Source organism: Oryzias latipes, chromosome 19, assembly GCF_002234675.1.
Source record: "Oryzias latipes chromosome 19, ASM223467v1".
In the NCBI taxonomy this organism is placed as follows: Eukaryota; Metazoa; Chordata; class Actinopteri; order Beloniformes; family Adrianichthyidae; genus Oryzias; species Oryzias latipes.
This window is the reverse complement of record NC_019877.2, coordinates 8,270,509-8,283,383: the sequence shown is the minus strand read 5'-3', so window position 1 is coordinate 8,283,383 and position 12,875 is coordinate 8,270,509. Positions and strand designations below refer to the sequence as shown.

At 37.9% G+C, this 12,875-nt stretch overlaps 1 protein-coding gene across 5 annotated transcripts in view; it reads right to left on the bottom strand.

Annotated features, from left to right (window-relative positions):
• The window catches only part of LOC101159863 (potassium voltage-gated channel subfamily C member 1), a 40,850-nt gene that overhangs the window by 18,328 nt on the left and 9,647 nt on the right, over positions 1-12,875 (bottom strand). The window lies entirely within an intron of this gene.

Here is a 12,875-nt window from a genome sequence, read left to right as displayed (position 1 = left end):
ACAATTGTCAAAATTTTAGAAAACTGAAAACAAATTCTTAAATGTATTTTCCTGCCTATAGAATCACAATTTTTACAATTAACTGAAGCACATAAATGTGAGGATTCTGCATTCTTGTTTTTTTTTTTTAGAGGTATTTCTCATCATGTTTTGTTTTAAGTCAATCACTGTCAGTCATTCCAGGTACAGGACTATCTAGTGCCCCGGACTTTAAAAGCAATTAGGACACCATCCTCACTATCTTTTTTTGTTTTCTTTTCTTTTTTTTTCAATACGGAAAATATAACTTCACAGATTTCACAAAATAAAAACCAAATAAATATCAATATTATGAATCAATTTTGTTCTGACGATGAACAAATCAATCAAAATGCATTTTGTCATATGAAAAATTGTTCAAACGTAATGGATTGTGGTTTGAAATTGTAGATTTGGACAGCCCTGCAATATGGCAAACGCACTATATAGTGCACTATGTAGTGAGTAGTGAAGGAATTCAGACACACAACCTTAGTCTCTTGCATATTGGGTCCTACATCACCGGTTCCTGATAATAAATGAGGAAACACTTGATCTATATTTAACAAATTGATGGATTTGAAATCTCACTGAGAATCAAGTTTTTACTCTCAATTTGTGGGATGATTTAACCGCTTTTAGGTCCAAAAGTCAGACCCACTTTGCATTCGTACCATTGTATATCAATGTATGTACCAACTGCTATATATGTTGCTCATATATCTGCCTTTTTTTTCTGTGATTCTTCCACCGCACAGCTTAGATGGCACAAGTGAGTGTGTTGCTCATCATGTGCGAGAGCCACACAGCCTTTAGGTAAGTGAAGTGTGAGAGCTGGTCACTGACAGCCACAGCCAGGTGAATGAGCTCTGCGATGGAATGACGGAGAGGGGTGAGGGCAGAAGAAAGGAGAAGCTGATTAAAAGGAGTTTCAATCTGTAACATTACACCTTTTTTTATTTACTCAGCTTCTCTGTGTCTGCTTGCAGCCAACAATTTGTAAAACGTGAAGGAGGATAATACTGAAGTCGATGCTCAACATTCGTGGTAACCATGACATGCTCAGTCTCCCACATTTGACACTTGCAGCCCAGCGACCTTCAAGGTCCAATTTCCTCCTTCACTCCTCAGACTATGATTTGATTTGGTAAAAATCATCTGCATAGATTTAAAAGAGCGGGAGACACAGGAGGGGTGAGACAGAGAGAGAAGTAAATAAAAAACAAGTCTTTAGGAGGGCAAAGGTGATGAGAAGGAGCACTGATTGTGCTACGATGGTTGAAGACTGAAGAAATGGAGTGAACAATGTGAATTTCCCCAAATAAATAGAGAAAGGGCAGTTTCTAAGACTGAAACAGACACCCCAAAAAGACAACAAGAGGAGGTGAATGAGGTGAACAAGAGAGGAATGTAAGTGATATAACCAAGGAGAGATCGGCTGAGCTGATATTAGTCCTAGAGGCATTTTTTGCATGCAAGGCAGTGCGCTGCGCTCTTCCTTAACGGGACCCTAGTGGCGCTGTGTTTACTGCGGCACCATCCAGAACAGCTTTATCATTACAGTATTACCACAGCCCCTGCCTGGCTCTCTGTTACCATGACAACCACTGCGTTAGCCTCTGCTTTAAGGCACCAAGGACAAGCCAAATACTGCTTCTTCAGCTGACGTACGGGCTTGAATGTAGAGGAGGAAGAGCCAAGTTGCGATCACTCGGTGCTGCAGCTGATTGTTTGCTGAAATTTGTCAGATTACCGGTGAGTGACCTTGACAGAGGTGCGGCGTGACAAAAAAAAAAACAACTCATGAAAGATGTTTCTCCGTCACACTACTTCTGGTCACTGACGCCAATGTTTAGTCTGCATTAGCACGACGAACAGTTCAAGGGTGAAACAGACCTGCATCAGAGGGCAAAGCAAACAGGTGAGCACTGCTGGAGAGTCAACACTGATAAGGAGACACTGAAGGTTGATCTGAAGTAAGCATCGCATGAGGTATAAAAGATGAATATTTTAACAATGAGAAATCCAGAACCTTCTCTTGAAGGGGAGAGGAGTGGATCTTTGCCAGGGTTGGCTGATCAATTTGTTATCTTAGGTGGATGAATGAGGCCATCACTCAGAGACCTCCACTTACTGCCAAGAATAAAGCGTAACCTTACCGGGATCACAAGAATGGCTGTCATTGTGGATCTGCTATCTAATGCTGGCAATATTCAAAACTCTTTTTTCTCCTTGTCTCTATGACAAGCATAACCTGTAAGAACTGTGACAGAAGAATTGATATCAAAACTTATAAAAGGAGTTCATATTTTTGTCTAAAAATATTCATTTTAGTCAAGATTTGGCAAACTATGGCTAGGGGTCCATATGTGGCCCGTTAAACTACTGATAATCCTTATTAGTATTATAATTATGGTGTTTCACCACAGACGGGGCACTACAAATACACTGACCTTTATTAGGGGCAAAAAGTTATTCTGCATTCAGTGTTGGGGGTAACGGAACATAACTAATTACAGTTTGAATTTAACTAATTATCACAATTACTGGAATATAGAAACCCTTGTTACTTAATTCGTTTTTGTCATTTTTTTCTCGGTTAAATGAAACGAAACGGAGGTTATCTTTTAAAAAATGGAGTTACTGCCGCATACGCATTTGTGCGCAAATCTGGGGATCAGTCAAAATACAGACATGCCCTCATTGCAGTAGTCACGTTGTTTTCCAAACTGGCTCAAAGATGAGACGAAAAGAGACGCTGCAAGAAGTCCTCTCATCCCTGAGGAGCAGCAGGTGAGCAGCAGGTTAGCAGCAGAGCAGAGACTCGCCCTGTGTACTGACGGTGGTGAATGAAACAACTCTAAAGTTGGCTCTTTGGTGTGAAAGACAAGAGCCGGCTCCTTCCGGAGAGTTATTTTTCCTATAGTATTTGTCCCTTTCTTACTTTATTTTTCCCTCTAAGCTACATGTGACTGCGTCTCAGGTCAATAAGGGTTAGCGCTAAATGCACTCTGCACAGGGAGGGTCGGGGGTAGCTCGGTACACTTGCAGCAGAACTTTGTACAAAAGCCAGACATAGAGAGAGAGACAGGTGCAACTCATTGCAATGGAAAACCTAAAGTCAGCAAAAATGAACATGGGGGGCATCAAATAGTTCTTGGTGTTTTCAAAAGAGTGTCTTAATTTTAGATTAGACAGATATAAATATTGACGTAACAAGACCACATGTATTGTAACTTCTTTTTTATGTCCTTTTTCACACTGTTGTCTGAATTCGAATGAAGCCAGGTTATGTCTTGAACAAGGTCATTGCTTTGAAAATAAAGTCAAATGAAAGACAAGAGGATCTTGTTTGTGCTGTTTTTCCCTTGAGAATCTGTATATGAGAAGAAAAAAGGTCAAGTAAAATAACAAGAGGTGAATTACTTTTTCAAATAGGTAATGAGTAAAGTAATTTAATTACAATTTCGATCCATTAACTAAGTAAAGTAATCACTTTTTGGTAGTAATTTACCCAACACTGTGTGCATTCGTGTGGTGTTTTTTTTCCTGACGTTCATGTGTTTTTTTGGGAGTTGGACATTCATGTTTCTGATCATTCCATCACCCCAAAAGCAGCATCTCTCGAATTTTGCCTTTCTCCATGTGGAACATCAACCCAATTTGAAATAAAAACTCCAAAATCTTAATCTTTAATTAGAACTAAAATAGTTTTTCTTTTTTACTTTTATGAGGTGGAATACCAAAGCACCCCATGGATCTGGTCCTGGTTCTGTCAAATTTTAGAACCCTTTGTGGCCCACGAGTCACAAAGTTTGTCCACCACTGATTTTATTCATATTTATCATCTGAACAGTATTCAAATCTTTTATTTGAGTTGCTAACTTACTGAATTAAAAATAAATCACAAATATTGCTCAGAAATAACAATTAAAATTGATTCATTTAAAATTAAAAAATAAATTAAGAGCTTGAGGAATAGAACAGCTGAGGTGGGAAAACAGAGGAACTGGTGGGGGAACATGTGGAGCTTCCAGAAAATGGATTCCACAGCTGCTCGTGTTGAACATACAGGAAACACATGGCCGTGCGCCACGCTCCACTGCCTGCATCAGGCTTATCAAGCACCTGAGTTGCAGGGTATGAATGAGGGGGAAGCAGGGAGGTGCAAGCAAGTGTGTGAGATATAATTAGCAATACTGCTGAGGGTAATCCTGCAATATATTTTATTTTTGGAGTGATAGAAGCTCTCTGAGGTCAGTGCTCTTGGATGAGATCCTGGTAACATTTAATTCACAAAACACTCCTGTATTTCCGAGATTCCCCAAATGATTTGACTCATTGACATGATCCAGAATTGCTAACCTTTTCCTGCACACGCTCTCACAGCTTGCCGCCTCCTTTTATTTTAGTTTCATTGCAGTCTTTGGAGCATTTTTAAAGACAGTGTATGCGGGTGAATGAACTAACTTCTCATCTACGTTTCCTTTATTTGAACGTATAACTGTCTTTACTCATAGTTCATAACTGTCTCTCTCATGCAGTGATTTTTTAAATTATTATTATTATTTTAGCTTCAGATATTTGTTGATTCTCGTCCTTTGTGTGTGCCTTTCCTCATGCCACATAAACAGGAGGGACAATCAGGAAGCAGATGGTCACACAGGAATCGTCCCAGTAAAGCCATCCAATGTCATGTCCAAGGGAATGTGCAGGGCTCCAGTTTGACCATTTAAGTGCCACAAAATGAGGCAAGGCCAGCAATGCACAAATGCTACAGCACAAAAGCACAGTGAATGCTGGGAGATTTAAATTAACACACAAGTGATTCCCCCATTACAACCTAGACGATCTAGATCCCGTCAGATCCTTTTGCCCATGAAGATCTGAGCTGCCCTCTAGACGTGGACGAAGGACGTTGCAACCAAATTTAATAATTAACTTGTTTCTATATTTACACACAGCAACTGAAGGGTTAAATTATGCGGAAGCATGTTCTGCTTTTCTTTATCTCCAGGGTTAACTTGTAAAAATGATTTGATCAAACCAAACAAAACCTTTTTAAATTGACAATTGTGGTTGCTGGAAATGTCCTTACGTGAAAACAAACATGCCCCAAAAAAATGTGAACATTACATTATTGCTTGAACAAATTATGTCTAAAAGAGTATCATATTGGTATCATAATTTTCTGGAAATAAATAATAATGTCTTTTTAGAAATAATATATTTTTAAAAAAGGTAAAATACTAAAACAAACATTTTGAATACTGGTTATAATATTCATTATGTGTAATTTTTCTGCCATGTGTTCTGTCACTCTTGCCTGATTTAACCAAACTGAATTTGTAAATTCGGTCTTGCAAAACAAATATGGGGATTTTTTTTCTTTTCCTTTTTGGCATCTCAGGGTCAATAATTGTTTTCTTGGTTTCTTTGTTATTGGAGGAAAGCCAGAGAATCGTGCACACTTATTGCCTGTAGTAAGTTTTGCAAAATGTGTTCTGACCTTGATTTTTGTAACAACAATGAAAAACACATCAACTTATAAAAGCGTTTCCATCTCCGAAACTTTGACAAAACCTTTCAGACAATAATGCTGGAAAACAGTTTACTCCATGAGCTTTTCAAATGTTAACCAACATTTTTGCCACCATTATAGCATAAGCTGAAAACAAGAAAACCAGCCTGAAAAGATCAAATCTATCAATGATACTTTCCTGTTATATGAAGCCACGAAGCCACATATTGTTGCAGCTGTTGTGTTTTTGTTTTTTTTTTACATTTTTCTGAAAAAGATGCTACATTGCTTAAATTAGGAACACTAAAATGGATTTTCCTTTTTTTCTTTTTTTTTTATTAAAATCCAACATCTGCACCCACTTAAACACAGGGCGCGTGTTAGTAGATTCAATTCAATTTAGAATCGATGCAGTGGCATGTTATGTCTGGTCTTACATTCTCATTTTAGCCAGCAGGTGCTTAACTATTTTTGATGCTTAGGGAAACAACCCAAAGAGGAATTGATCCTGACAGAGAATTGACCAAAATCTGCAGATGACAGCTGCAAGATGTGAAACATTTGTCTTCCTCCTTTTTCAAACAGACAAACTGTACCGTCAATCATCATGTAAGATGGTTTTTGGTTAACGTCTTTCTCTTTTGTTGGATTCTTGTATTTCTAGAAGACTACTTAAATGATCACTTAAGCTTTCATTTTCTTTCTAAGACAAACGTTACAAAATGTTACATTAGGTCGGTAGCTGCTTAAGATATAGCAAAACGGCTCCTTTATCACTTTCCTTACCACTGAAATATGGCTTCCAATCAAAGTAATGCAGTTTCCTGTTACATTTCTGGAGGCTGCAGTGAGCAGTGCTAAGGAACAATCATTTCCTATGATACTCCCAAGTGGCCGAATCGATCAAGTTGATTGGTTTCCCATGCAGTGCTGCTCGAAGGTCATGCCCGTTAAATAACGATTATACACCGACTGAATCTTTTCTTTTATTATGCAAGTTAGAAGTTTAAAAACCAGTTAACTTCTTTTTTTTTTTACTATTTGGCATTCTAATCATTCATTTTACTATTGCTCTATATTCAGGTTTTACTTTTTAAAAGGTTCCCCCCTCCCCCTGCTGGTGCTGCTTTTATCATTAAAATCTAGGTTGGTATAATTTAGGTTAGTCACAGAACTTTTTTGTTTTTGTTTTTTCCCGCTTTTATCTGTTTAATCTATTTAAACGTACATATTTTTAATTTAATTTATCTGTTTCAAAAAAGAATTTGCATTTTTAAAGCCTCTGTTCCTTTTTTTCAACCACTTATTAGATAATGCTGTTTGTGAAAACATTTTATCATTAAATATATATAAACAAACATTATGAATTTTAAAATACCTTGCTATAGAAAATACGTAGACGTACTAAATATTACAATTACCCATTAACATAGTGACCTCTTTTTGAAAAGTAAAAATTAGCCTAACAAAAGAATATGCATTTGTCAATATGGACTATACTGTATATCAAAGCCAGTTTCTTTTTTTTTATGAGTTTTATTAATGTGTAATTTTTTTTCCTTATGTTAGATGCGGCAGGTCAGGAGAGTTGAGGAAATTATTTCGTAATTTTTTTTTAATGTTTATGGTTGTAAAGCAGTTACTGTTGTATGAGAAAAGCTTTATAAAAAAAGTTTCAGTTTTTCATGTTTTCATATTTTCATAATCCCTTTATGTTATCAGATGTAATGTTTTTTTTTTCAGTAAGCCTTGCAATCTTTTTGACAAACGTTATTTCAGTACAAATTTGGCATGATGGCAACTTTATCATTTCCAGATTTATTTGAAACAAAAACAGCTAATTTTGAAGCCATGGCCATTTGTTTTTTAACGTCACAGCTAGTGCTTTGTGCTCACATGTGTGAGAATGGCTTTCATTGAACACGTGTAAGCATGTCATATAAAGCAATTTATGTGTCTGTTGACACGCGATGGGTGAACGCTAAACGAACACCCATTGGCCCATTGACCCATCTGACAGTATGCTCCCGCTTGAAGATTGAACTACGTGCAAAGGTGAACATCTGGAGATGGCAGATGTTTTTAGAGGTTAAACAGAAGCAGAAAATGTGTAGAGAAAGTCCAACTGTTTAACTCCTTTTTAAAATCAACTAAAAATCTGCAACTGCTCAGTGTTTACCTCCACATGTGCCAGTCTGCATGATTATAGTACACAACCTGTTCTCTTGTGTGATTTGACAAGCCTTGCCCCACTTAGAAGATTTAGAATCCCACAGCTGTAATCAGCTCTGGCACTGCGAGCTCGCCAGTGTTCTGAATCATTCTAATTCCGAAGCATAAGAGCAAAATGTCCAAGGTTTATCACCAGGCCCAACTAATTGACTGCCAGTACAGAGCTGCAGAGTGCTGATTCAGCTGTTGATCAGCGTGGCTAAAAGGGTTGAGGCGGAGGTGAGGGAGGAAGATAGCTGGACATTAGAAGAAAAAAAAAAGGTTTAGGACTGCAATCAGGAAGCTTCTACTTCTGCCCAGCCTTCTTAAAGCTTCTGCCTGATGTTTTCAGATGCGCACAGCTCCGGTTTGACATTTCTGTGTAACCTTAAAAGCTATAGCAGTCATAAGTGTGTACTAGCCCGCTTCTGACTGAAGGCAAAATCCATGTCGGTTCCTTTTAAAGTCCCTAATTACGTTTTATTACTTTAGTAGGTACAAAACCAAAGTGCAGAAAACAACTCCAATTTTTGCAGAGGGTTAAGTGTCAGAGTAGTTCTTGGCCTGATGCGGTTGCTTGGCAACTAAACTGCACTGTCACAAGTATTGGCAAAGATGAAATAGTATAACTTGACTCGGTTTTGGATAAATAGTCCTTTTTTTGTTTTGTTACATTTTTTTCATGAAATCCTAACCTGACAGAAAAGTCAAAAGAGGTGAGTTTGGTTTTGTTCAAATCATTGGGGTTCTCTAAAATGTTACCCATTCAAACACACACTCTAGCATTTCATCACATCCTGTACAACCATGGAAAAATAAATGTAACTCTTCAGTCAGCTAGATTTTAAGGTAAGTTAGACTAAATTAATCTCTACTTTGCCTTATTTTATCTGAAATTTAAATTAAAACAACCAATGATCAACAAAACGAAAGAAAACCAACACTATTTCAAATGTATCCATAAACGCAATTATACAACTTTTGTCATTTTTTTTCATATGAGTTTATAAAGGACCAAATAAACTAATTCACAGCAGCAAAATGCAGTAAAGTGGGCCATTTAAGTGAGTATCTGCTTAAGCATTTCCTGCTTATTCAACACAAAGATCCTGTGTCCGTCCTTGTTATGAGACATTGAGCATTAAACACTGCCAAACAGACTGTACTCAAGTTACAAGGCAGCAAATATTAGGGACAGTGACTTCCCAGGATGCAAACACAACATGAGACGGCCTGTGGTACAAAGCCTTGTCAGGGAAAATTGAAAGGGAATGCGATATATTTACCAAGCGCAGGCACAGGAAAGGCCAAGTCAACAAACGGCCACGCCTCTGCTGCAAACGATTCACCTTAATTAACTCAATGAGCAATGAACAGTGCATGTTTGCTTCTCAACTGAGGATGGGTTGGTGCTTTGCAAAGTAGTGTCCCCAAAGTGAATGATCACAGAGGCACCAAGTCTTATCTTCTCATCAGTAATGGAGGGAAAGATTTGCCACCAGAGAATGAATTCAGGACCTCCTTTTCCCTTTCATTGCTATTTTCAGAGGAAGGCCACAGGGAGAAGAACAAGAATGAAAGTGGGAACTAGGCCTCTCCGCAGGGTCGCAGTATGAATGGAAATGTAGTCGCATGAATGCACATCACACCTTTCAATTGGAAATTAATCGTAGAGAAATATGTTTGCCTCATTGAGATAAATAAGGACTTCTTGTACATATTTTTAATTGTAAAGTGACAGCATTGGCTCAAAAAAAGAAGTTAAAGTGGAGTTGTGCCTATCCCATTTTAATTCAGACACGTTCTGAAAGATAAATAATATTTTTATTTGTTTTTAAAGTATTTCAAATTAAAAAAATGACTAGTTACAGTAAAAGAATGATATCTAAGGGCTGATGAATTTCAAAGAAGACCGCACATTTTTTTAAAGATTTAAAGCAGAAATAAGTGACACATTTCGAAGCTCAAAGTTTGGTCGTTCCAAACCTTTCCTAAAAAAAAATAAAATAAAACATCTGCAATTTAATTTCTACTGTCATTTGGTCACATTTGTGTTTATGGCAGCACTGTTCACTCCACTGCAGAACACACAGTGAAAACAGCAAACAGTCCAACTGCGAGACGTGACCTTCAGGGACAGGTGAGTTCATGGGAGAGGTGCAGATCCCTAGAAATGAATTGAATGTGGGGACACAGAGTCTGATTTTGGAAGGGGCAAAGCGGTGTTTTGTACATGCTGAGCTACATTTAATGCTTCTTCAGGAGACTGCTGAAAAAGAAAACTGCATCCTCCTGCTGGCAGCCTGAGAGAGTCCCAACAAAGGTCAACTATTGGAAGCAGAATTGGTTTAAAATGTTATTCCAAACTTTAAAGTTTGCTGTTTATGCTGGGTTTGACTGTAAAAATGCAGAAGCAATTCAACTTTGATTCACAAATTCAAACTTAATTTTTCCAATTTCAAAATACCAATCTGAAATTAAAATTAGTATGAAAAACCTTTTTTGTAAGAATTTGAACTGACAAAAATTAGAATTTTCATTAAAAAAATTAGGAATTGTTACATTAAAAACTAGCAGAGAGCAGGGTTCTTTTTTTATATAAAAATAATTTGGAAGAAATTTAATTTGAGGATTTAACATTCAATTTTCTTGGAAAGCCTAATTTCAATATTGATATTTTTTTGTTTTGTTTTTTGTTTAACTAGTCACGTTTACAGCAATTTTAACAAATTAAGAGCCTCAAAACGCTTCTTGATATAAGTTATGTTTAGCCATATTTTTTTTACACAGACAGCATGTTCAACCTTGTGAGTGACTAATACACATAAAAACTTAAAGAAAGTTTCATTGGCCGACCAATAAAGTCCCACTCAAATCTTTAGATCTATTCTAGAAGCATTCTCAGTGGTCTTAAATTGGTTTTAGCCAAAATACAAAAACCTGTATTATTTTCTAGAGGAGATAGTTTCTTCATGGTGGCAGAAGTACATTAGAAATTCGCCTCTGCCCTGACTTCCCATCATCCCTCTGTTTACCCTCTAATTGATGGATCTATTAGTCTGTAAGTGGATGCATTGGAATGGGGTTGAGCATGGAGATAGTGGCCCACCGATTGTAGTTTGAACATCACTGCTACAAGCTTTTTTAAACTGCATTCTTTCATCTTGATCCACAACCATTCAAATTAAAAAATACTCAGAAATGCAATTTTAAGCTTAATTTTTTAGATATATGTCCTCCATCATAAGAAAAATGCCACAAGAACATGTTAAAAACACCAAATATATGATTTTCATTGGAGTGGGTCTTTATATAATTACACTGCTTTTGTGAATTAATCAATGATTTACTGTTTATTTTATTCGGCTGTTTGAATTTATTAAATTGGGAGAAAATTATTTGGATGCAACGAGGACACATCAAGACCTTCATGTGCTTCTGGCACTGCTGGGAGTTCTATGGTTCATTGATGAATTCAGATGCAAATCATATTGTGTAACATCTCATCAAAGGGAGAAATCTTGACCTGTGTGACAGTGCAACAGTTCAGATTGAGCCCGAGCACCTGTGAGTGTTTTAGGAGGCTGTTCTGACGATGCCATTGGAGTCAAAACAAAAAAAAAAACAATAATCAATACAATATCAATCATCAGGCAGCAGAAAAGCCAGAGTAAGACAAGTAGATGGCTCAAACCTTCAGAGATAATCGAAGAGTCCCCCACCCCCACATCATCTCTGTCAGCGGTTGCCACCTCTCCTCTGAGTGTCTCAGTATCCCTCGCCTACCTCTCTGCCTTCCTTTCCCCCGAAACATAGTCCTCTCAGGTTCTTCTCATAGCCCCTTTTCCCTCCATTTCTCTCTCCTTCTCCATTTCCCTCTCACCCTCCTCCTCCTCCTCCATTCTCTTCCTCCAGCTCTCCCCCTCCTCTCTCCCATGCCTACTGCAGCAGAAAAGCCAGCACAGACACCAGCATCCGTGTGTGTTTGTATACACGCGTGCGCTACTACAGTAAAAATCAACGAGTGAGCCTCGCACAATCGTCAGCAAGGAAGGTGAATTTAAGCAAAAACGTGTTGTATTGATTATCGTTGCATCCCAGTCATGCAAACGGACCCCCCCTCTTTCAAAGCATTTGAGCTAGACCTCCCCTCCACATGCGCACTCCATGTCTCCCTTTATTTCCTCTCATCTGCCTCTTCCTCTCTCTCATCTGCCTCAGTGTATTACCATATCTGCATCTAATTTGTTCTGTTGCCTAGTCTTTCTCAATCACTCCGCCTTTTTCTCTTCACATCTAATTTGTTTTTCTCAGAACCAAACAATATAAAAAACACCTTTCACATCATTGGATGGGATACTTTTAGAAAAAGCAATGGTGGGGGGGAAAAAAGGCATGTGATCTGGGTCACATCTCTGTTTGAGGCACTGCACTGCCATAGTAGACATTCACAGTAAAATGGGGATGCAGTCACCCACAAACAGAGCTGGTGCTGTGCAGCCTTCCACGTACTACCTGCTCTGCCTTTTGGTGTCTGGAGCTGCGCTTTCCTCAGTTACGACTCCACATCTTGTTAGTTATTTTGTGTGTGATTCATGCGCAAATCTGTGTGTTGACTGTACATTGTACAACACAAGTCGTTCTAGCAGCATTGTAGCAGGTGTTTTCATTTCAAAGCAACCATGAGAACAAAGCAAAAATCTGGTTATAGTTGAAGAATCTTTTAGCTTATGGTGACTTAAAAAACGAAAAAAAAAAAAATGATGGCATCTTGTACAGCATTTGAGTCCAAAACATAAACCGATAACTGTCAGCAATCAATTGCAAACTGCAAAAACAATTAAATATTTACCATCTGTTTCATCTCAGTTTGTACAGGCAGATAAATCAGACTAAAATGTTGACACTTAGCTCCCCTGAAGAGAATCATATCCTGCCATGCGGATTTGTAGGAAAGTGAACATTTTGTGTCAGAATAACTTGAAGCCTTAATGTGCACATGTTATCACTTGTCTCTGACGACAGACAGTATGGATTGCTGACAGTGCAGTTATTTCCAAATGTTCCTGTGCTTTGTTTCTCATAATTGCATCGAACATTGGCCATCGTAGATGACTGAGAACTG